Source organism: Tenrec ecaudatus, chromosome 11 (assembly GCF_050624435.1).
Source record: "Tenrec ecaudatus isolate mTenEca1 chromosome 11, mTenEca1.hap1, whole genome shotgun sequence".
Classification (NCBI taxonomy): Eukaryota; Metazoa; Chordata; class Mammalia; order Afrosoricida; family Tenrecidae; genus Tenrec; species Tenrec ecaudatus.
Window position 1 is genome coordinate 104,135,067 of NC_134540.1, and position 24,258 is coordinate 104,159,324.

At 45.6% G+C, this 24,258-nt stretch overlaps 1 protein-coding gene and 2 pseudogenes across 2 annotated transcripts in view; 2 read left to right on the forward strand and 1 right to left on the reverse strand.

Annotated features, from left to right (window-relative positions):
* Positions 1-721: 721 nt before the first annotated feature.
* Positions 722-2,022, reverse strand: LOC142460844 (alpha-enolase pseudogene; annotated as a pseudogene).
* A 2,673-nt stretch (positions 2,023-4,695) lies between these two features.
* Positions 4,696-5,754, forward strand: LOC142460845 (prefoldin subunit 3-like; annotated as a pseudogene).
* Positions 5,755-7,814: 2,060 nt separating this feature from the next.
* Positions 7,815-24,258, forward strand: part of GGACT (gamma-glutamylamine cyclotransferase) — a 57,996-nt gene continuing 41,552 nt past the window's right edge. Inside the window, exons 1-2 of one of the 2 annotated variants that reach the window (XM_075563455.1) lie at positions 7,815-7,946; positions 17,593-17,645. The gene's annotated coding sequence lies outside the window, so the exon portion shown is untranslated. The remainder of the gene's footprint in view (positions 7,947-17,592; positions 17,646-24,258) is intronic. The other variant, XM_075563456.1, reaches the window with a different exon arrangement.

Consider the following 24,258-nt stretch of genomic DNA (forward strand, 5'->3'; position numbering starts at 1 on the left):
TCCTTGTCTTGTATTGTTTTTAAGTGGATTGTTTTTCTCTTTTCTCCATTGACTATGATGTTGGCCATTGGCTTTTCGTAGATAGCTTGTATTAACTTGAGGAATTTCTCTTCCAGTCCTATCTTCATTAGTGCCTTAATTAGGAATAGATGTTGGATGTTTCAAATGCTTTTTCTGCATCTATTGATATTATCATGTAGTTCTTATCAATATGGTGTATAATATTGATGGATTTTTGTATGTTAAACCATCCCTGCATCCCTAGGATGAATCCTACCTGATCGTGGTGGATAATAAGTTTTATATACTTTGTATTCTATTGACCAATATCTTGTTAAGGATTTTTGCATCTGTGTTCATTAGAGATATTGGTCTGTAGTTCTCTATACCTGTGGGATCTTTGCCCTGTTTGGGTATCAAAGTTATACTGGCTTCATAGAATGAGTTTGGGAGTTTGCCATCCTCCCCCCCACCCCCAGGGGTCAGTAATGTTGATTTTGCAAACAAAACCACTGGGGATATTGCCTGTTGACACCTCGAGATGACACTGGGACACTTGGTGGGAAGCTCTCGAGAAGGGCAAGGAGTTGAGTCACAGGGTCACAAAGCTGGGGTTCCAACAGGTGTCAATTGGTCTGACTTAGCTGCAGGGCAGCTCTAGTGAAGCAGAGAGAATGCTGACAGGCTCGGGGAGGGGCTACCAGAGGTCTGCCTGCCAAGCTTATTTGGCGAGGGGATTTCTGAACTTCTGGCCAGCAAACTTGGCCTTGCTGCCCAGCTCCTCTTCAATTCTGAGGATCTGGTTGTACTTGGCCAGGCACTCAGATCGGCATGACGCACCAATCTTGATCTGTCCAGTGCAGAGTCCCACTACCAGGTCAGCAATGAAAGTATCCTCAGTCTCTCCAGAATGATGAGACACCATGACGCCCCACTCATTGGACTGGGCCAGCTTGCACGCCTGCAAGACTCGGTCACGGAGCCGATCTGGTTCACGTAGAGCAGGAGGCAGTTAAACGACTTCTCGTCCACGGCCTTGGCGATTAGCTTCGGGTTGGTCACTGTGAGATCGTCCCCTACCACCTGGATCCCTGAACTGGCAGTGAACTTTGCCTAGCGCCCCAGTCTTCCTGGTCGAAGGGGTCTTGGATAGACACCATTGGGTAGTTCGTGATGAAGGACTTGTACAGGTCCGCCAGTTGGTGAGGTGAGATGTACCTGCTGGGGTCATCAGGAGACTTGAAATCTAGGTAGTATTTTCCTGACCTGAAGAACTCGGAGGCAGCTACGTCCAAGCCAATCACCACCTTGTCGGTGTAACCAGCTCTCCCAATAACGTTCTTCAGCAGCTCCAGGGCTTCTTTGCGCTCCAAGATGTTGGGGGCAAATCCGCCTTCATCGCCGACATTGGTGGCATCCTTGCTGTACTTCTCCTTGATGACGTTCTTCAGGTTGTGGTACACCTCAGCCCCAAGATGCATGGCCTCCTTGAAGTTGGCTGCTCCGACGGGGAGGATCATGAACTCCTGCATGGCCAGCTTGTTGCCAGCGTGGGAGCTGCCATTGATGACATTGAAAGCATGAACGGGCAGGATAACTTCGGAATTGCCAGCCAAGTCAGCAATGTGATGGTAGGAGGACTCCCTTCTCAACAGCTCTGGCCTTGCACACAGCGAGGGACATGCCCAGAATGGCATTTGCACCAAATTTTGATTTATTCTCAGTTCCCTCCATCTCAATCATCAGCTTGTCGGTCTTTTCCTGTTCCGTAACGTTCAGCTTCTTGCTAACCAGGGCAGGCGCAATTGTTTTATTGAGGTGCTCAACAGCCTCTGAGACACCTTTGCCCAGATACCGGGTCTTATCATTGTCCCGGGGCTCCAGGGCCCCATAGATCCCAGTCGAGGCACCACTGGGCACAGCAGCTCTGAAGAGCCCTTTGGCGCTGTAAAGATCCACCTCAACAGTGGGATTTCCACGGGAGTCAAAGATCTCTCTGGCGTGAATCTTGAGGATAGACATGATGGATTTCTGGCCGCTGGTTCTCGTCACCCAGGAAGGAAGTGGAGGAGGCTGCAGACACGGAGACGGGTGTTGGGTCAGCAGAGCGTGGATGCTGCGACTCCCCGAGAAGCTCTCTGCCATCCTTTTCCATGCTCTCGAATACTTTGTGGAGGATCAGTGTCTCAACTGTTCCCTGAATGTTTGGTAGAATAACCCTGTGAAACCGTCTGGTCCTGGGGCTTTTTTTTTTTTTGTAATTTCTTGATAGCCCGCTCTATTTCTTCATTTGGTATGGGTTTGTTGAGGTTCTTGACCTCTATCTGGGATAATCTAGGGAGGGACTTTTTCCCCAAGAATTTATCCATGATTTCCATGTTTCTGAATTTGTTAGAGTACAGTCCTTCATAGTACTTTGTGATGACCTTTTAATCTCATTGGGGTCTGCTGTGATTCCCCCTGTTTCATCCCTCATCCTAGCTGTTGATGTGTGCTTCCTGTCCTTGGTTAGGTTTGCCAGCAGTCTGTCAATTCTGTTGATCCTTTCATAGAACCAGCGTTGTGCTGCATTAATCGTTTGCATCGTTCTTTTGTCTTCCCACAAGTTTAACTCTGCCCTGATTTTTATTATTTCTTTTCTTTTGCTATTGGAGGGGTTGTTCTGTTGACTCTGTTCTAGTTGCTGGTGGTTTTGTGATAACGTATCAGTCATAAGTCTCTCTTCTTTTTTCATATATGCATTTATTGATATCAAGCTACCTCTGATATCTGCCTTCACAATATCCCATACGTTTTGCTGTGTTGTAGTCTTGTTCTCATTAGTTTCTAGAAACTTCCTAACCTCCTCTCTAATCTGAACCTGTACCCATTCATGTAGCAGAAGATCATTGTTCATCCTCCAAATCGATTGCCCCTGCTTTTCTGGTCATCCTTTCAGTAATCTCTGGTTTTCTGGCGTGGCGATCTGAGAAAGACATCTGAATGATCTCTATGTGTTTGAATTTACTCAGGCTTGACTTGTGACCCAGCATGTGGTCTGTTCTTGAAATGGGAAGCTGCATTTTTAAAAAATAAGATCTTTAGATAATTCATATACACATAAAAGTTTTAGAAGCAGCAGAGTGAATTCTCAATACACCTTGGTTCTCAAACGTGTGAGTGCTTTAGGATCACCTGTTAAAATACACTTTTGCTGGGTACTCCACCCCAGAGTTGCTGATTGTATAAGCCTTGGGTGAAGCCCAGGATGTGCATGTTGAACAAGTTCCCAGATGACACTGTGTTTGCTGGACTTTGATCACAGTTAGAACACTTACACCCTCTCTCTAGGAGTGGCTCTTTGACACGTTAACTAAAGTCTAATATACTTGTCTGGTGAGACAGGCTTTCGCTGCCATATCTGGAAGTAAATGCAGCTTGACATGTGATCAGTTTCTTTTACAGAATAATCATTAATATATTTGCCTCACTTTCCCTTGCTAATATAATTCTTCTAGGAAAGGAAATCTATAGGAACCATTCTTTCCTTTTGGTGGTGGGGTAGATTATAGTCATGACTCTCTAAAACACTTAGGTTTAAATATTTGCTGCACAAGCTATTTACTACTCTACACAAAATTTATAGAGTGTTTATACGCATATATATTAAGGGAAAAAAACCCAAACTCCTGCCATAAAGTCCGTTTCAACTGAAAAAGATCCTATAGAACAGGGTAGAACTGCTCTTGTGGGTTTCCAAGACTATAGCTATAACTATATATATATAGTATTATATATAACTATATATGTGGAATTATAGTCCATATATGTGGAATTATACATTATATATGGGATTATACATTATATATATGGAATTGTACATCTGTTCAAAATACAGTCCTATCAGCTCTAATAGAAATGTTGACTATTGTTGGAAATGCTTGAATAAAAACAAGATTGTAGTAATAGTTCACCTAGTCTACATAGATGGCAAAGTGAAAGGTACAGACAATGGGGGGCAGGGCATAGCAAGTGCCTTCTCTCCCTGTCTGTACTGTTCCTTATCACCTGGACCCCCAGGCAGCATTGCTCACACCCCAAATGAGCAATCTTCAGAGAAAAACTCCCTCCATCCTAGGTCCTTCCTCCTTTCATTCTGGGCCTCACATTCAGTCCTGAGGACAGGGAGGCTGAGGATATGTCTCCTACAACTGATTCCATGGTTTTTATTCTCCTAAGATCCAAGCATTCTGGGTTTGTGGATTTAGGGTGACCTACGCAAGCCACCTCCCTTCGGGTGTCTGTTTGGACCTTAAAGGAGCTGGTTCCTGCAATTACCTTTTATTAAGACAATAGCTTAGTAAACAATTAGCAGAGAGTGTTTTACTTAAGCATTGATTTCTTTGGGGGAAAGTACTCATGTATAACTAGCATCAAGAAGCGTTGGCGGCATACTGGTTACACATTGGGCTGCTCATCTCAAGGTCCACAGTTTGAAACCCCTGGCTGCTCCTCACGGGAAGGATGGTGCTTTCCACTCTGTAACGAGTTACAACCTTGGAAGTTCACAGAGAGAGTTTTACCTTGTTCTGTATGAATCACTATGGTCACTGTGAATCAGAAGCAACTTGATGGCAGTGCCTTTAATTGGGGCTGTCACAGCTAGCTGGCCTCAAAAAATGGAAAGGCTGCATCACCAAGATGTCTAACGATGCTAAGGATGGTTGTGCCACTGGAGAAATGGCCGTAGGGAACTGGTGGCAGCTCCACCTGGATTCCTGAGGCGGTGTTAGAGGCAGATGCAGATTCTTTCATGAAACATCCTGGAAAAGAGACTGCAGATACCATACGAAAGAAGATCAATGAAGAATAACACAAGTATACATGTGTGGAACTCAGTCTTTCTCCAAAGAAAAGGAGGTAAAGGACAGATTCCAGAAATTAAGCATACTTTAAAAATTCTCAAATACATGCCTGTGGTAATTACATAATCTGTTGTCAATTTGAGACTAAAGAGTAAGTGGTGGAGGTTAGCCTGTCAATCAGGTCACTGCCTGATGACCTCGTTTGGAGGTGGTAAAGAGGTAAATAGCTTGCTGGAGGAAGGACACTCTCTCTGTGAGACTGTGAGACATTCCTGTTGACAAGACACATGGAGCTACGCTACAGCCTGGAGCAGAAGGGGCTACGTGGAGACCCATGCCAGTGCTGAGATGCTTCCACTGCCACTGGATCCACAGACTTTCCACCCACTGGCCTGTGATCTTCCTGCATTCGGCATCATTGCCTGTGTTGCGTGAGTCTGAAGAGGAATTTATAGATTGGTATTGGACATATGGGCTAATATCAGACTTGATCTGGACTGGGCTGGGGTGTTTTCTCAATATTCAATTGCTCTTGCATATAAAGCTCTTTCTTATACACATATGAGTCTCTATGAATTTGTTTCTCTAGTCAACCTGGACTAGCACAATGCAGAAGACAAAAAGACTCTACTAACTCACTGGAGACCAGCTTCTTACTGGCAGATAATCTTTACTTCAAAGCCTCAGTTCCTTCTACTGACAAAGTGTGTCCGTGGCTGGGGGCTAGTGTAATGCTTGAATATGAAGTCGATGAAGCTCAGGCACTGTTGGAAAATAACTTAGCAACTACCACAAAGAACCCTGACTTTCTTCAAGACCAATTTACTACCATGGAAGTCAATCTGGCTAGGGTTTATAACTGGGATGTAAAAGAAGAAACAAAGATGATTCTACCAAGGACAAAGCATAAAGCTGGCAATTGAAAATGTGGCTCAGAGATAAATCCCTGAGGAACAATAAAGGGAGTAGTGATAACATGAGGGTAGGGAAAGGTGGGGGAGAAAAGGGAAACTGATCACAATGATTGACCTATAATTGCCCCCACCCAGGGTGACAAATAACAGAAACATGGGTGAATTGAGAGAGCGGATAATGATGTAAGATATGAAAATAATAATAACTTATAATTTATCAAGGATTCATGAGGGTGGAGGATGTTTGAAGGAGGGAAAAAATGAGGAGCTCAAGTAGAAAGAAAATGTTTTGCAAAGAATGGTGGCAACATATATACAAATGTGCTCGACACAATGGATGGATGGACTGTTATAAGAACTGTAAGAGCACCCAATAAAATTATTAAAAGGGAAAAACAGAAAGGGTAAAAGAGTTAGCCTGGTGTTAATTAACACACTTGAAATATTGCATATTTAAGATGTAGCTTATTAAAAAATCCAAAGTGCAACAATCCCCTTCCCTTACAATGAAATTTCCATTTAAGCTCAAATGGTAGGGGTGTTCTAACTCAGAAAGGCCATTCTGATAAGCAGCCAGGCCCAAGAGCATCCCCAGTCAGAGGCCTCAGGAGACGGTGGCCTGGTAAGGCCAGGCAGGGAAGCACACCCCAATGTGGATAAAGAAGGGCAAATAATGCTTCAGCAGATGGCGGTCTAATGGTCCCAGGAGAACTGCAGGTATAGATAATTTCCTAATGATCAGTGCAAAATGTGTCTTCTTCGATTATCAATTGTATCCTGTAATCCATGTTAAAGCCTGCTAATCTCTCCTTGTGGTTGTAACGAAAACACCTGCTGCTGTCACATAGTTTTTTAAGGTATATAACTTGCTTGATTCTCACTGGATTTCTGAAGTAGTTTGGAGACAGCAAGCCAGATTGTTTCCTTTAGTCCTTTCTTTCAGAATAAACTTAGAAGTTCTCAAATCAACCTGGGCTGAAAGCGTGGTGCGCCTTCCTGGACCCAGTTTTCTGGCAACAGCATATTCTATTACAATACATTTTTTGATATTTCCCTAAGCACTTAGGGGTTTTACACAACCATACTTTTATTCCCCAAAGCAGAGCATCTGAGCAGGGTGCTAATGGCACAGCGGCCGTGTGCTAATGGCACAGCGGCCGTGTGTTGGGCTGCAGTTCGGAATCAGCAGCTGCTCTGTGGCCTGGAGCTGTCCGCTTTCTTAAAAGGTAGTGAAAGGACATGCCGGATAGGGCAAGATATGACAATAACAATTTACAAATTATCAAGGGCTCAGGAGGGAGGGGGAGCGGGGAGGGAGGGGAAAAAAGAGGACTTGATACAAAGGGCTAGTGAAAATGATTAGGGCAAAGAATGTACAGATGTGCTTGATACAATTGATGTATATATATATGGATGGATTGTGATAAGAGTTGTATGAGTCCCTAATAAAATGTAAAAAAAAAAAAAAAAAAAGGTAGTCTCAGGAACTCACAGGGCCAGTCCCACCATGTCTTTAGGGTTGTGATGAGTTGCCATCGACTCGATGACAGTCAGTTTGGGGGGGGGGGTGTGCATGTGCCTGTGTGCGTTTGGTATGAACAGGGTCAAGATAGCCTCCTACGGTTGTCTGCCTGCCCTATGGTATCATAGGTCGGATATGACTCCTTGGTGATGCATCGCCAGGAATGTCTTCGCAGTGCCACCGGTGGATTCCAACTCACAGCGACCCTATCGGTGTAATTTCTACAAAGGGGCTGTATGCGTGGATGGTGCGTGCATCTGATGTGGTGTGTCCTCAGGAGGGTGCAGTTGTGTGTGGGGGTGGGGTACCCCGGTGTGTGGAGCCCCTGGTGTGCTATGTGCTTGCTGCGCCGCGTCCTCAGGAATGCAGTGTGCAGCGTGGCTCCCCTGGGGTGCCGGCTCACGGATGTGCCTGTGCACGTGGCGGCCTCTCCAAGAGCGCAGCAGCAACGTGCCCGGCGCGTGCGCAGGGAGGAAGGTGGCCGCGGCGGGCGGGCGGGCGCCGGGTCCCGCCTCCAGGGGGCGCCGCCCGGGGCGGTCTCGGGCTGGGTCGCGTGCGGCAGCGGAGCCGGCGGTTTCCCTTCCGCTGTCCCGTCCCACGCGGTGACAGCCCCGCCCTCCCCGACGAGCGCGAGCGGCCGTCCGTCCGTCTGTCCGCAGGCCCCAGGTGAGGCGGCGGGGCGGCGTCCCAGCCGGGCGGGCTCGGGGTCCCGGGGCGGCGGGGGGAGGCCTGTGACCGGACCCTGCCCCCCCATCGGGGGTGGGTGGGGGAGGCCTTCCGGGGTGACCTCCTGGAAGGAGACGCGGCACCTTCTGACACCAGTTTGTCCCGTGGGAGCCTGGCAGGAAGTGAGGAACTGCCTTCCAGGGTAAAAAACTTGATCTTAATCTTTTGGCAACGTGATTCTTTAAAAGGCAGTTTTAAGAGGATCTCTACGTTGAATCGGGGTAGCGGTGCTTTGACATGCTGCTGTCAGTTTCAGACATTTTTATTTTCGAGACTCAGAGCTGCAAAAGAAACCTCTCTGTTCTTTGTGAGTTGATGGCCTTAGGTTTCTTGGGGGGCGTTGTGAGGAAAGCGCAGCTTCAAGATGGTCCTCCACCACCTTGGATACCTACGAAATAAGCTCGTTGCTACCTCACCGGCGGCAGAAGGCAACAGGACTGTCCCACTCTAAGGACAACATAAGGACACAGCTTTCTGAACACAGATTCTTGACTCCAAGTGTGGCAGCTGTTAGTATTGAAATAAAGATGTGCACTAGAATTAGGGCGGGGGAGGCTTTTAGAAAAATAGCAGACTGTTCATTCTGTCAAACGGTCTGTAGAGAAATCGGAAATTAAAAACCAAATCACTTGGGATGACCTACATGAAGTATTAGGTTTTAAAGACACACACATGCAAACGTACATCTTTATGTACATTATCTTAACAGTTGACAATCATTTTCCTTTCGTGGTCCAATCCAATCGACTGATGTGCCGAGATAAATGACATGGGTCACTATGCGTGGGAGGCAACTAGCAACAACAATATAAATGCTAATATAAAGAACACCTGAAGTTTGCTCTAGTGTTTAAAAAAAGAAAGCCTTTTTCTACCGAAATGCTTCCCAAGAGAAGTCCAAAGAATCATCAGACTCCTTTGCCTGGAGAAGAGCGTGCATAGTTTCGAAGTGGAGTTTGCAAAGTTAATTTCACATTGGTGGGGCTTTGTAAAGACCTGTTTTTACGTGGTTGACCTCGCTAACTCTGTCCTAACTATTCCTCTAGTCCAGGTTGGAAAGGCTGTTTGCCCTCGAAGCTGATAGGCCAGGCAGGCACATTTTATGAGGGCAGGGTGCGTCTTACTTTGTTTCATCATCTGTACAATAGAGCATGGTCAAACCTGCCTGGGAGAGAGAGGCATTGAGCTGCGCTAACTGCAAGAGGGGGAGAGAACCATTAACTTCCCCAACAGCCCAAGGCTGATTCCTGGGAGGCTGAGGTCAGACGGCCTCCACCTTCCCACATACCTTCCCACATCTCTACCCCGTCTGACCCCAGCCATCGCTCCCATAGCACTCTGCTCTGATAATTCGTGGCAGTGGTCACACGGCATGCACAGACAAGACTCACATTATGAGGTTTATTAGGGAAGTAATAGGCTATAAATCAGGATCAGGCATGACTCAGGTTACAGTTCTTCAGTCAAGACGACTTCTTAGCCAGGCCCACAGACACTCTGTTTTGTGATCCTCAACCTTTCTGCTCTGCAGGCAGCCCCTTCCCCTCTGTCTTGCCCAAGCTAGTGGTACTAAGCTCTAGAGGCAACTTATTCCACCAGCAAGCCTCAGCTCTCTTGCTCATGTGTCGAGAAGCCACCTGGGTCTACTGCGGCCAGTTCTCGGCCACTGCTTCTGGCCATCTCTCGTCTTTGGTGTTACAGCAATCCCCGTCTCCTGGATCTAGGAGGCTCTCCGCACAAGGATCCAATTCCAAAGAAGGGGCTCTGTACCCCGCACTTCTTTGTTGGTGGTAGTAAGATCCCCTTTCCATCTCAGCAATGGCTCACTTTAAGCCTAGTGGGATGGCAAAACCAGCCAATTCCCTTGTTAGGTATCCCTATGCCTCATTTGCATGGTCCCGCCCCACCACCGGTGCCATGGATCCTTTTTCCATTAGCAAGCTATCCATTCCCCCTTGGTGGGTCACAAGCACCTCATTTGCATAATCCTGCCTCATCATTTGGTGGGAGTTACAAAGACTAAGGCTACAAGGGCGACATTAAGTCATTCACTACCCCACAGGCATGGAGCATTTTTCTCATTGATTTATTTTGAGGATGACATGTATGCACCTGGTACATATCAGTGACTGCATCATCATACCACCTTATTATTATCGTTTGATATTCTTACCAGAGACAAGTGGACCCTGGAAATTGTTTAATTCCTTGTGACATGATAACCCCTTCTTCCATTATTATGTGAGCCCCCCCCCCCCCTTGTGACCAGTATGTTGAAACCTTGGCTCTCTGGAAAACTTTCAATTTGCAAAGAGCCTGGAAGTTATCACTTCATTTGGGGAAGGAAAGTCAGCAATTTTTCTTAGATCCATTCTGAGAGAAATGAAATCACAAGGCAAGCCGCTGCTCCCCAAAGTGGAGAGTCAAGGTATGAAGAATCCACCCTGCTGGGGCAGAGACAGCCAACTCTACAGCATTAGAGAATCGCAAAATGATTGATGAATTGTTGGAGACTGAGTTGTAGCATGGACTGACAGAAAAACTCCTGGACACTCAGCTGCTTGGGGTGGGGAGCATGCACTTCCATGAATTTTACCAATAAAAGCCTCACCAGTTTTCGCTGTGAAGTGTGAAGGAACCACCCCACCCTCCTCTTTTCCCCCCCGGGTGCCTCCAGCAGAAGAAAACTCAGCTAACTGCTCCTGAGTGGATTCTGACCCTGGGAGATGCTATAGGGCAAAATCGAACTGCCCGTGCATTTCTCAGACTGTAAATCTTGTCTGGAGTTAGAAAGCCCATCTTCCTCCCCCGGCAGGAGAGGGTGGGGCAAGTGATTCTGGAATTAGTGCTCTTTCTGCAAGCAAACTATTTGACCCGAACCCGGCCAGCTTGGAGGAAAACAATGACGAACTCCAGCCCCCTTCTAGCCTGTGACAGGGAGGAAGAACTCCAGCCCTCTGGGCCCACGGATGTGGAAGAAAGAAAATGCCAGCTTCAGTCCTCTTTAGTCTTCTTGTACTCAAGGAGTGAAAAAAGAGAGAAAGAGAAAGAACTGCCGGCCCTGCAGTTAGCAGTCCAGTGCTTACCCACAGCCCCACCAGGCCACCGGCGCAGGCCAGTGAAATGAAAAGATCACGGTCTAATCATTGGATTCTAGATTATTCCTTCTTGTACCTCTTAGCTCCGTCTCAACAGGGCTTACAGGGGAGTGCAACAGAAAGCCCCCAGGCCAAAAGAAATGAAAGAGAAGCCATCACAATTATAAAGGAGAATTAAAGTGATAGTGAAACCATACTTTGAGCAAATCTGTAACCACCATTTTATAACGGAGAGGAATGGACCAGTTGCTGGAAACATATAAAAACCAGACACAACGCCATTGAGTTGATTCCAACTCACAGCACCACTTGGGCGGCCCTGCGGGTCTCCGAGACTAACTCTTGGTGGAGGAGAACAGAGTGGCAGTCAGCAGCCCAGGGGCTGACCACTGTGCCACCAGGCGCCTGTTGAAAGACACACTGCACCGCAGTCCAGTGGAGGAGAGCTGGGTCATCTGAAGAAACCCAGGCTGAGTTGTCTCACAGAAATATGCGTTGACGTCCTGACACCTATACTTGCAAATCCAAGTTTTCTTTTGTTAATAGCTCAAGCCATAGTAGGGTGGGTCCTAGATCTAATCCCTTCTGAGGGCCGTCTGTTAGAAAAAGCAGAATAGACTCAGACACACATGGGGAAGATAAATGCCCTGTGAGGATCTTCTACGAGCAAGTGACTGCTGTGCACTGCTATCAGACACCAGGAGAGAAGCCTATGGAACGAATCGCATGATTAAGAACCTGATTTGGCTTTTGAGGCTCCATCGCAGTGAGAAAATAAACGTATATGAGCGTTACTCATGATCATTACTGCGGCAGCACTAGCAGCGTAAGGCTCTAAAAGAACGTGGAGCCATAATTCCCAACCTTCCCAAACAAAAAGCAACAGGCCCCAATGATCTCCCTGGTGAATTTGACAGATATTCAAGGAAAAATAAACACAAATCCTTCTCAAATCCTATTCTTTATTCCCAGGAAACAGACAAGGAGGAAACACTTCCTCAGTCATTCTGTGAACCAGCATTACCCTAATGCCAAAAGCAGAGAAAGACATGGTGCTGGAAAGGAACATGAGAGACCAGTCTCTCATGAACAGAGATGCAAACATTCTCAACACATCAAATACGCCCAGCAATGTGCTCAAAGAATTATACATCACGACAAAGTAAGGTGCGTCCCAAATGTGCAAGGCAGGTTGCACATTTGTCAATCAATTCATGTAATCACACCAATAACATTCGTATGACCACATCAATAATTTCAAATAGAGCATTTAACACAATTCAGTACTTCAACCCCATTCATGATTTTAAATAAACACATCTCTCTGGAAACTTGGGGTAGAAGTAAACTTCCTCAACCTATAAATAATTTTGACTGTGCTGGGGACAAGGCCACTGTCAAGGGAAGAGTGTCAATCACTTGGTGACAGAGGAGAAACCAAACCAACAGGAGAGTGCTGTGAGGACAGCAAACAGCAGGTAGCCCCCCTGCGGTATCTACATGTGCGGTGCCTCTTGGATGACCTAAGATGACCACCCCCCACAAAGACGGCGTCGCATGAGGGGGAAGGACTCTAGGCAAAGTCACAGCCCCTGTGGCAGGGAGGGCAGGGGTCACGGTAAATAAAATAGAAATGGTATCCTGTCTCAGCCCTATCTAAGCCACGCTGTATGTTTTTAAATGATCTGTTCATGTTTCTCTTGATCTTACCTAGCAAGGGCTCTGGAAAGTCCACGCCTGTGTGAGCGAACATTAGGAATGAAAGTATTTGACACAACTGTAAAGGATAATTAAAATGATGGCAAAGAAGCGCACTGAACAATTCTGTGACCACAGATTTGATCAGAGAAATGAAATGGATCCTTCCCTTGAGAGGCACACAGTGGCCTCAGTGGAAGGCGCTGGACTCATGTTTGCTCTGGACATTTCAGGGAAGTTAGGGCAAGGTGGCTTGGTAATGGAGCCCGGGTGGCACCGTGGGTTAGACGTTGGACTACCATCCCCAAGGCCTGAGGTTCAACCCCACCAGCTGCTCCTCAGGAAAAAGCTGAGGCTGCCTGCTCAATAAAGAAATTCTGTATGAGGCTGCTATAAGTCAGAACCCACGTGAGACAGTGGGGTGGGTCAAGGGGGCTCGGTGGTACAGTGTTTGGAGTGTTTGGAGAGGAGGAGGCCCCAGGAAGAGGGAAAGTAAGAGGATAAAATTCAGTTGATCTTAGTCAGCAGTCTTCTCCAGAATATTCTTCATCCAGGATTAAACTTTGCCCATTAAAGATTGTAGAAGGAAAAATTTACATTTCAAAGCTTCCATTACACAAGACCATCCAGCAGTTTACTTAGGAAATCTATTGTCAACTAAACTACTTTAGACAATAAAGCCTTCCATTGCATATAGGGATGCTATGAATCAGATGTGTATATATGCATCTACACACACGTAAACATACATACATAGACACACAGATGTATGTATACACACACACACACATATGAGTGGAAAGACCTGGCCTGGCTTTAGATCTCACAGGTTGACAGTGTTGTTATAATCTCTATCTAAGGAGTTGGACTCTACTGAATTTACAACAACAAAAAAAACTATGGCTATTAGAAATGTCTGGTGTCTATGATGTGAGAGGGAAGAGGCAAATGTGTTAGGTTCCACTGAGCCAGTTCTGACTCACAGTGACCCTATGTACAACAGAACAAACCAGTGCCCACTTCTCCTTCATCCTCACAATCATTGCTACATTTGAGCCCATTGTTGCCCCCAATGTGTCGCTCCATCTCCTTGGGGGTCTTCCTCTCTTTTGATGCCCCTCTGTTTTCCCATGCATGATGTCCTTTTTTTTTTTCCAACGTGATATATATATATATATATATATATTCTTTGCCTTATCTGACTTTTTTTAAAAACATTTTAGGGGTGCATACAACTCTTATCACAATCCATACATACATGAATTGTGTAAAGCACATCTGTACATTCTTTGCCCTCATTATTTTCAAAACATTTGCTCTCCACTTAAGCCCTTTGTATCAGGTCCTCTTTTTTCCCCTCCCTCCCCACACCCTTTCCTCATGAACCCTTGATAATTTATAAATTATCATTTTGTCATATCTTGCCCTGTCTGATGTCTCCCTTCACCCCCTTTTCTGTTGTCCATCCCCCAGGGAGGAGGTCACATGTAGATACTTGGAATCAGTTCCCTCTTTTCAACCCACTCTCCCTTTATACCCCCAGCATCGCCCCTCACCCCCTAATCCTGAATGTATCATCCGCCCTGCATTCCTTGTGCCTCCAGCTCCTATCTGCACCAGTGTACATCCGCTGCTCTATCCAGACTTGCAAGGTAGAATTCGGATCATGATAGTGGGTGGGGGATGAGGGGAGGAAGCATTTAGGAACTAGAGGAAAGCTGTATTCTTCATCGGTGCTACATCGCACCCTGACTGACTCATCTCCCCTAGACCCCTCTGCAAGGGGATCTCCATTGGCTGACAAATGGGCTTTGGGTCTCCACTCTGCACTTCCCCCTTCATTCACTATGGTAAGATTTTTTTTTGTTCTGATGATGTCTTATACCTGATCCCTTCGACACCTTCTGATTGCACAGGCTGGTGTGCTTCTTCCATGTGGGCTTTGTTGCTTCTGAGCTAGATGGCCTCTTGTTCACCTTCAAGCCTTTAAGACCCCAGACACTATCTCTTTTGATAGCCGGGCACCATCAGCTTTCTTCGCCACATTTGCTTATGCACCCGTTTGTCCTCAGCGATCGTATCATGGAGGTGTGCACCCAATGATGTGATTTTTTGTTCTTTGATGCCTGGTAACTGATCCCTTCAGAACCTCGTGATCACACAGGCTAGTGTGTTCTGTGTGGGCTTTGTTGCTTCTGAGCTAGATGGCCACTTATTTATCTTCAAGCCTTTAAGACATCAGACGCTTTATCTTTTGATAGCCTGGCACCATCAACTTTCTTCACATTTGCTTATTCACCCATTTTGTCTTCAGCAGTTGTGTCTGGAGGATGAGCATCATAGAATGCCAATTTAATAGAAGAACGTATTCTTGCATTGAGGGAGTACTTGAGTGGAGACCCAATGTCCTTCTGCCACCTTAATACTAAATCTATAAATATAGGCACATCGATCTACTTCCCTATCCATATATATATATTTGCATATGTATATGTCTTTGTCTAAGCCTCTATAAATGCCCTTTGCCTCCCAGTTCTTTTCTCTATTTCCCTTGACTTTCCTCCTTTCCCACTATCATGCTCCGTCCCCACCTGAATTTCAGCAATACCTCTTTGTTACATTACCCTTGATCATGCCCTACCAGGCCTGCCACACCCACCTCACCACCAATTTGGATCCCTGTTGTTCCCTTGTCCCTGGGTTTGTTAACACCACTTCCTTACCCCCCACCTCCCCCTATCCCATTTCTTCCCGGAACTGTCAGTCACGTTGTTTTACCTCCAGCTTGTTCATCCAGCCTATCTTATTTAGACAGACCTGTGGAGATAATAACATGCACAAAAATAAGACAGAGCAAAACCAAACAACAATATATAACAAAACAATAACAACAAACCACTGAAAAAGAACAAAACAAAACACAACAAGAAAGAAAAGCTTGTAGTTAGTTCAAGGACCGTTTGTTGGCCTTTAGGAGTGTTTTCCAGTCCAGTCTGTTGGGGCGCCACGCCCTGGCCCCAAAGTCCACCTTCAGCATTCCCTGGAAACCTTGCCCCTCTCCATTCCTTTGCTGTTCCGCTGCACTCCCCCAGTGCTTTGCCTCGGTGTGGTGGGATCAGGTCAGGTGCAATTCCCACACTGTGTCTCTGGTGCTGTCCCCCGCAGTGCCATGGGTCCGTTTGAGGGACGTCATGTCTCATAGTGGGGCTGGCCGGGTGGTCTGCATGATGTCCTTCTCCAGAGACTGGGCTCTCCTGACAGCATGTCCAAAGACGGGAGATGAAGTCTTACCATCCTCTCTTCTAAGACACATCTGGGCTTCCCTTCTTCCAAGACAGATTTCTTTGATCTCCCATCCACCCATGATAGTTTCCTCTTTCTTCACCAGCAGCATAATTCAAATATACCAAGTCTCTGCAGCCATCCTGATTGTTCAGCTTTCCTGCAGTAACAGTTAAAAAGTAAAGAACGAAAAAGATGCAGAATGAGCAATATTTGATAACATTACAGCTCTCCAACCCTGAGGGGTAAGGTCACTTTTAACCTGAACCTTAAGATGGAAGAATTTTGGTTGGCCCAGTGAAAACATTTTTTTGAGCAGAACACCGTGAGCCAAGCTATGAAACTTAGCAGGCAGTGGTGCTCAGAGAATCGCTGGGAACTGGTATGCTGAGACTGGGCACTCATAATAAACTCTAATACTTGATCCAGGTTCAGATTTATTTTTATTTTTGATTATGAAACCTTCTAATTAAACATAATAGAACTTCCAACAAAAGTGGAGAGGTGATAGAACTTTCATATTTCCATCAAATAAATTAAACAATTCTTGTTTGGCCATGTCTACTTCAACTTCTTATCCCCTGCCCCCTAGAGTCATTTACAGTAAATTTCAGACAACATGAATATTTAGTTCCGAGATAGTTTAGACTGTACCTTCAAAAAGTGGACATTTTCTTGCATAACTGTAATGAAATTGACATTAATGCTTTCATGTTTTCTAAAACTCAATTCATGGCGAAATTTCTCTTGATTACCTAAAAAATCTGTAAGTACTTATATATTTACTTATTCTATAGTTTCTATTGTGAATTAAGTGGAATTTTACATCAAATCATCAATTTTGTATTCAACAATTTAAATTACTTAGCAAATGCCCCAATTGCTTACCCCGCTCCACCCCCACCCACCCCCACTCAACTCTGATTTCTCTTATCCCTTTTGTGCATTACAGTCTTCCCCTTCACCCAAGTTAACATCTGTCTACCCTCTCCCCATCGCTTCATTTTCCATCCTGGCTTCCTGTGTCCCATGGCAAGGATCAAAATCCATCTCCTTTTTTATGAAAACTTTTGCCTTGATATATATTTGAAATAACAGTGGTCTTGGACTTATCGGCCCTTTTGTGATGGCTGATTTCCTGCCGCATAATGTTCCCCCACCCCATCTATGCCATGAGATGCTTCAAAGTTTATTCTTTAGCAGTGCATAGCATCCCAAGTGTGCTCGTGCCAAAGTGTCTTTATCCATTCTTCAGCTGTTGGCCATTGACCTTGTTCCCACCTCCATGCTGCTGTAGACAGTGCTGCGCTGAGCGTGGGAGGGTGCACGTCTGTTCCCGTTGGGGCTCTTACTTCTTCAGGGGGTCGACCTAAACTCCCTATTTCGGTTCCCAGTTGTTTGTGGTAGCACCATACTGCTTTCCACAGTCCACGCAGCAGTGCTTGAGGGTCCTGACCTCCCCACACTCTCTCCAGCACCTGTGATTTTCTGTGTGGTTTTTGTTTTAGGTTTGAAGTAACAAAGATTCAACCCTTCTGCTGGGCAAAGTGGCCATCGATAGGTGAGTGGGTGAGCATGGCTGTGTTCTCATCAAACTCTGTCTTCACGTTGGTTGTTTTGTTTGTGGAATCTATGGGTGGGATGAATGTGTATGATGTAGTTGGCTCGTTCCTGATATAGAGACCTTATGGTCTTATGTCAATGACTCGCTGATGTGACTATCAGTTGCCTATAATTTATTTGACTTTTGGTAAATATACTTTAACCAGCATTTATTCCTTTAGGGTACACACCTAAGTTCTCTTTCAGTATATAATCCCTGAATAATACATAATATAGCTGATATTAAGGGCTCAAGTAGAAAGTAAATGTTTCGAGGATGATGGCAACAGAGGTACAAATGTGCTTGACACAATGGATGGATGGATGGATTGTGACAAGAATTGTATGAGCCCCCAATATAAAATGATTTGAAAAATAATAATGCATAATATATATAATATACATAATATATATTATGTGTTATTGTGAGTATTTTTATTGTCACGAAAGTATATTGAATAAGGAAGAGACCACAGGAGAATGGATACATTTGAAGCGTGGAGCTGAAGAAGCGTATTGAACATCCCATGGACGGCTAAAAGCACAAACTGATCTGTGTTGGAGAAGTACAGCCAGAGTGCTCATTACAGGCAAGGATGACAGGACTTCATCTTCCATCCTTTGGACATCGTGTTAGTAGAGACCGGTCCCTGGAGAAGGCGATCATGTTCGTAAAGTAAAGGGACAGCGAAAAAAGGAAAGGTCTCCAGGAGACGGATGGACACAGGTACTGCATCAGTGGACACAGGGGTAGGAACGCACAGTGTGTCGTGCTGTTGTGCACAGGTCGCTGTGGCTTGTAGCAGACTTACAACAGCAACGAATACATATGTGTGTGTATACACATATAAATGTGGATTATAATACGTAGTGGGAATATATGTATATTAATATTTTTATGGTGAAATCTTAATCTCTGTAAAATTGAAAGTTGGTCTAAAAGCTACATTAGGTCAGCTTCTTTTCCGGTAATATTTCAAACATGGTTTGGAAAAAGATGTTAGCATAAACTCATCTGACGTTAAAAGACTCGTCTAGGAAGCTGAAAGTCTCAAGGTAGGCTTTGGCTGTTGGTTGAGAGTGTGTTTTTGTCTTCCTCTTCTGACTTAACGCCCTCCGAGGAGAGGACATAGTTGTGAGAACTGTGAGCCCCTCTGCTGGGTCCTCAGAGATTTCTCTCAATGACATTTTTGACCGCTGGAGCACGCTTCTGCACTGGTCACACCTTCCTTCCCTGGACCCATGCTCGGGGTCCAACAGAGCCTCCAAGGTGGCGTGGGTAACTTGTCCTCTTTTTAAACCACTCTTCTGCGAAACGCTTCTTTTGCTCAGCTTCTTCTTGGTCTCAACCCCCAAGACGACCCAGTGCGGGGTCTTTGGCGGCAGCAGGTGTTTTGTGGTCGGCCTGTGAGACAGTAAGTAGCACTTGCCCTGGGTCTCTTGGAAGGAGTCTCAAGCCAACAGCTTTTAAAACTCTTAGACACACTGTGAGCCTGGGTTTTGGCGTCTTTGAAGAAGCAAGCTTACTGGTGAGAATCCGTTTTTCTCTGTTCTAGAATATTTTGTGATGCTTAAATCCTAGAGCAGGGGTGGGGAACATTGGGCCCTGAGGTCGTGTTGAAGGCCCTCCGAATCTCCAACACGAGCTAACATCTCACCCTCATGGAAGAGGAGCTGCTCCAGCCTGACATTCCTAACACCGAGCTCCCTGTTGCCGAGCCAGGGCTGACTCTCAGCAACCCTATGTGACAGGGCGGGTGGCACTGCCTCTGTGCGCTTCTCTTTATGGCCGTGGAAAGTCGCATCTGAGGCCATCGGATGTTTGACCAAATATAGAAAGCTAAATTGTAAGTTGAGAATTTTGTACGCCCTGCCAGTGATAAAGATCCAAATGGTCCCTGATTTTAAAAAAAGTTCCCCACCCTGTTCTAGCGCATCGGAGGAAGCACACTGACCACTAGTCATTCTTAGAAGTCGTCGTGGTCATTTAAGAATGGTTCCATGAAGCGGGGTGTACTAGACGCCTCTGGGCGTGGTTCTAGGTACGAGGCTAGTGTAAGTCCAGGCAGAGTTAAGTAAGCGAGTGTTGCTATGAGGCGTCCATCCAGTCTGTACATGCACAGGTTTACTGCAAACCGAGCTCTGTGATCATGGATGACTTACAGGCACACACTCAATTATAGGCTTGTTTCAGAGTCCTCACGCACTCACTCACTCACTCACTCACTGCCAGCAAACCGATTCTGACCCATCGTTACCCTTGGGGCAGGAGAACTGCCCCTGGGGGTTTCTGAAACTCTAGCTCTTTTTATTTGTTTTTTGGAATTTATTGTTAATTGGGAGTTAATACATATATCATTCCAGAGTTCAATCACATCAAGCAGAGCTATACAATTGTTACCACAATCAATTGCCAAACATTCTTTTTCTTCCTGGACTCCTTGACATTGCCTCCCTTTTACCCCTCTGCCCCACCGTACCCAACCCCCTCCGCCCCCCCACCCCCACCCCGAAATCCTTATTCTAATCGCTGTCCCTATCGGTTCATCTCCTGGGTTTCATATACCCCAAACCAGAAGAGCATGTAACCCAGCTTCAAGAGGTTGACCTCCAATGACATATCATCTGAGATATATACTAAGATAAACTAACAGAAACCAAACTACAGAAAATGTTGAAGACCAAATGCATCAGAATGGAGAATCAACTGGAAATTATAGCTCTTCATGGGAGTAGAAAGCCTCATCTCTCGCCCCTGGAGCAGCTTGCTGGTGCTTTTAAACTACTGACTTGCATGAGGTCATAGCCCATGACTCCACCAGCAGCGCTATCAAAACCAGCTTCTGAAGGCGCCGCCTAGGCCGCTTCCAGTCTAGGTGCAGAGGTCAGCTCACAAAGCTGTAGACACTCCTTTTGTGGTGGGTGTTGCTTTGTTTCGTGATTTCCTCTACAGGACAATCTGGATAGAGCTCAAAGAGCACAGGAGGGCCTTATCATGACAAGGGACAGACTTAAACGGAGGAGATGTGGGCTATGGAAGACTACATTTCTTTAACCTAGTGAAAGTTGGTAAGCTACAAGGGGTAAGAGGGCGGGACAGCAGGGGAAAAAAAGCACAGGCAAAGCCCTCATGATTCCATGAAACATGTCAATTTTGTATTTGTTTTCTATGATGGTTACAAGCTTAGTGGCTTCAAACAGCACATATTTATCACCTCCGAGTTGTGAAAATCAAGTCTTACGTGGGTCTCACTGGGCTCAAAATCAAGCCATCAGCAGAGTTGTCATCCTTTCTTGAGGCTCTAAAGTAGGTTTCCTTGGTCTTTGCCACCTCCAGAGACCACCCACAGATCTTGACTCATGGCCCCTTTCTCCATCTTTAAATCTCCCAGCCTCTTGTATCCCAAGCCTTTCTCCCGCTGTCCTATCTCTTTCTCTGACCCCCGTCAGGAAAGCTTCTTCACTTTTTAAAGGACTGGACCTGTAATAATCCACAATAATTCCCACATCTCTAAATCCTAATGCTCATCATATCTGCAGAGTCGCTTTTGCCACTGAGGGTCATGTTCACGGGTTGTGGGGAGTGGGGCTTGGGCAGCTCCGGGAGCCCTTTACATATCCCCCTTGAAAGGGCTGAAGGAGACAGCTGTGCCGGAGCACTGGCAGAGAGGGGATGGAGCTGGGAGGAGAGGAGGGCAGAAAGAGCCTTCCGGGTCATATTGACTGTTATGGAATTTATCCCAAGAGAAAGTGGTGAAATTTATTACTTCGAACTTGGAATCAGCTATTTTCCCAAGAAATGTTCTCATTCCTTTGTTTTAAAGTGGAAAATGCTATGTAGAGACTGTAAGATAGATCCTCTTGGGTGCTTGTTGCTGCTGGGTTGGTGGTGGCTTTAAAGCCTTGGAGCAGACAATGGCAAAAAACATTGTTCCAAATAAAGCACTGTCTTACCAGAAGGTTTTTACTGAACCTAAAAATACCAACAAAAAAAAAAAAACAACCCCAAAACTGGTAGATTTGATATCCATACCTTCTTTCTCTGATGCAAAAGGCTCAGTTCTCAAAAACACTAACCTAATGTATCTATTCATTTGTTTACCTATTTCATCATTTCTTTATATCATTGTGAACTTCCATAAGTCATTTTCATTGAGTTGATGCCCCATAGGGTTTCCAAGACTTCCATCTGCACAGACACCACCTGCTGCACCTTCCTCCCATGAAATATTGGTGGGCTGCAACAGTCACCTTCCTTCCAGTTAGCAGCCATGCACTTTACCACGGTGCCACCACCGCTCCTCTCCTCTATCGTGATGTCATGGAGATTTGCTCTGTCCTTTGAGTTACTATCCAATCTTACTTTGCTTACTGTATATACTCAAGCCGACCCAAATATCAGTCGAGGCACCTAATTTTACCACAAAAACTGCATTAAAAATGTGCTGAGCCTCTACTCAAGTACTCCCTCAACACAAGAACACTTTGTTCTAATAATCCAGCCTTCTGAGATGCTCACCTTCCCGACACAATTGCTGAAGACAAATATGTGCATAAGCAAATGTGAAGAAAGCTGATGGTGCCAGGCTATCAAAAGAGATAGCATCTGGGGGGTCTTAAAGGCTTAATAAATAAGCGGCCATCTAGCTGAGAAGCAACAACGCCCAGATGGAAGAAGCACACCAGCCTGTGTGATCATGACGTGTCTTTGAGATCAGGCATCAAAGATCCAGAGCAAAAAATCATGTCAATGTGAATTGTGGGGGGCGGGGGTGGGTGATGGCGGGAAGTGCGGAGTGGAATCCCAAAGCCAATGTGTAGGCAATTGGACATTCCCTTACAGAAGTTTTGTGGGGAGAAGACGGGCCAGTCAGAGTGTAGTGTAGCACTGATGCAACATACAGCTTTCCTTTAATGCTTCCTCCCCACCGTTAGCTATCATGACCCTAATTCTACCTTACAAGTCTGGCTAGACCAGAGCATGGACATGGGTACAGATAAGAGCCGGAAACACAGGGAATACAAGGCAGATAAACTCTTCAGGACCAATATTTAAAGTAGCCATATCAGGAGGAGAAGTGGAAGGGTGGGAGATAAAGGGCAAATTGATAACTGACCTATGTATAACCCCCTCCCAGGGGGATGGACAACAGATAAGGGGGTAAAGGGAGCCATCGGGCTGTGCAATACATGAAAAAATAATAATAATTTACAAATTATCAAGGGTAGCGAGGGGAAAAATAAAGAGCTGATACCAAGGGCTCAAGTAATAAGAAAATGTTTTGAGAATGATGATAACAAATGTACAGATGTGCTTGACACAATGGATGGATGTATGGGTTGTGATGAGTTGTATGAGCCCCCAATAAAATGATTAAAAATTTTTAAATGTGCTGAAAAACTCGGCTTATACATGAGTATATACAGTAATTTGTTGCTTACATTTTCCAGCTTTAACCATGACCCCTACTTCCATCTTCAAGACAGCAGTCTCCCGTTCATGAAGTCTCAGACTCTCCTTTGCTTCCACCTTCATATCACTTTCTATGAGTGTGACGCATCTTCCTTTCTTTTTGATGATTTATTGTGGAGAAAAGACACATAGCAAAACATTCTCCAGCACAACTTCCACGGTTATAAATCAATGTCATTGGATGCATTTTATGCATATACGAAGTGCATTATATGTGATTTTTTTAACCAACCTAGCGGACCCTTGCGCATTCTTATCAGCACCATGCAAGTAAGTCTCCCTGTGTTAGGAGTGGGAACGAATTATTCACTTGGCCACCTTATTTGCTCCCCTTTGTTTACACTACATTTTCCACAGCGGGGGATGAAGGTTCCAGTTTCTCCACAACCTCCAATATTTTTTTTCTGTGTTTTTGATCATTGCCATTTGAATGGGGCTGAGATGGTTGTGGTTTTTATGTGAATCTTTCTATTTTTTAATGAAATTCATGTGGTTTTTTTTTTTAATAATTTGAGATTTACGGGGGGTGGGGGGAGTTGCAAAACTGGTGCACGGAAACCTGGGATGCTCTGTCCCCAGTCTCCCAACATCTGACGTGAGCACCGTCCATGTGTGACCACCCAGAGCTGTGTTCCTGGCAAGCTGGCTCCCGCTCGTGGCTGAAGCGGTGCCGTGTGCGTCTCTCTAACGGCTGATGACGTCGACTCCCTTTTCCTGTGCTCCTTGCCTTCGCCCTCCACTTGACAAGGGTGTTTAGGCTTCTAGTGAGCCCAACTGGTTAAGCCAATGTAATCTCCCCATCCTGAGATCTTTCATTAAATTATATCACCAAACTACAGTTTTCACTTTTAGGATGTAGACACCTTTGTGGCCTGGATATTTTTTAGTCTACTTTCCCTTGTCATGTCACATCCCCCAAAGGGCCAGAGCAGCTTTCCAGAGTGGCCAGACCTCCTCATTCTCTTGCTCTTGTTAGGGGCCAGCAGGTTGGTTCCAGCTCAGAGTGACCCGATGTCTAACAGAACCACGCACTGCCCAGTCCGACATTCTCCTCACCTTGTTGTGATGTGTGAGCCCATTGTTGCAGCCATCGGGTCAA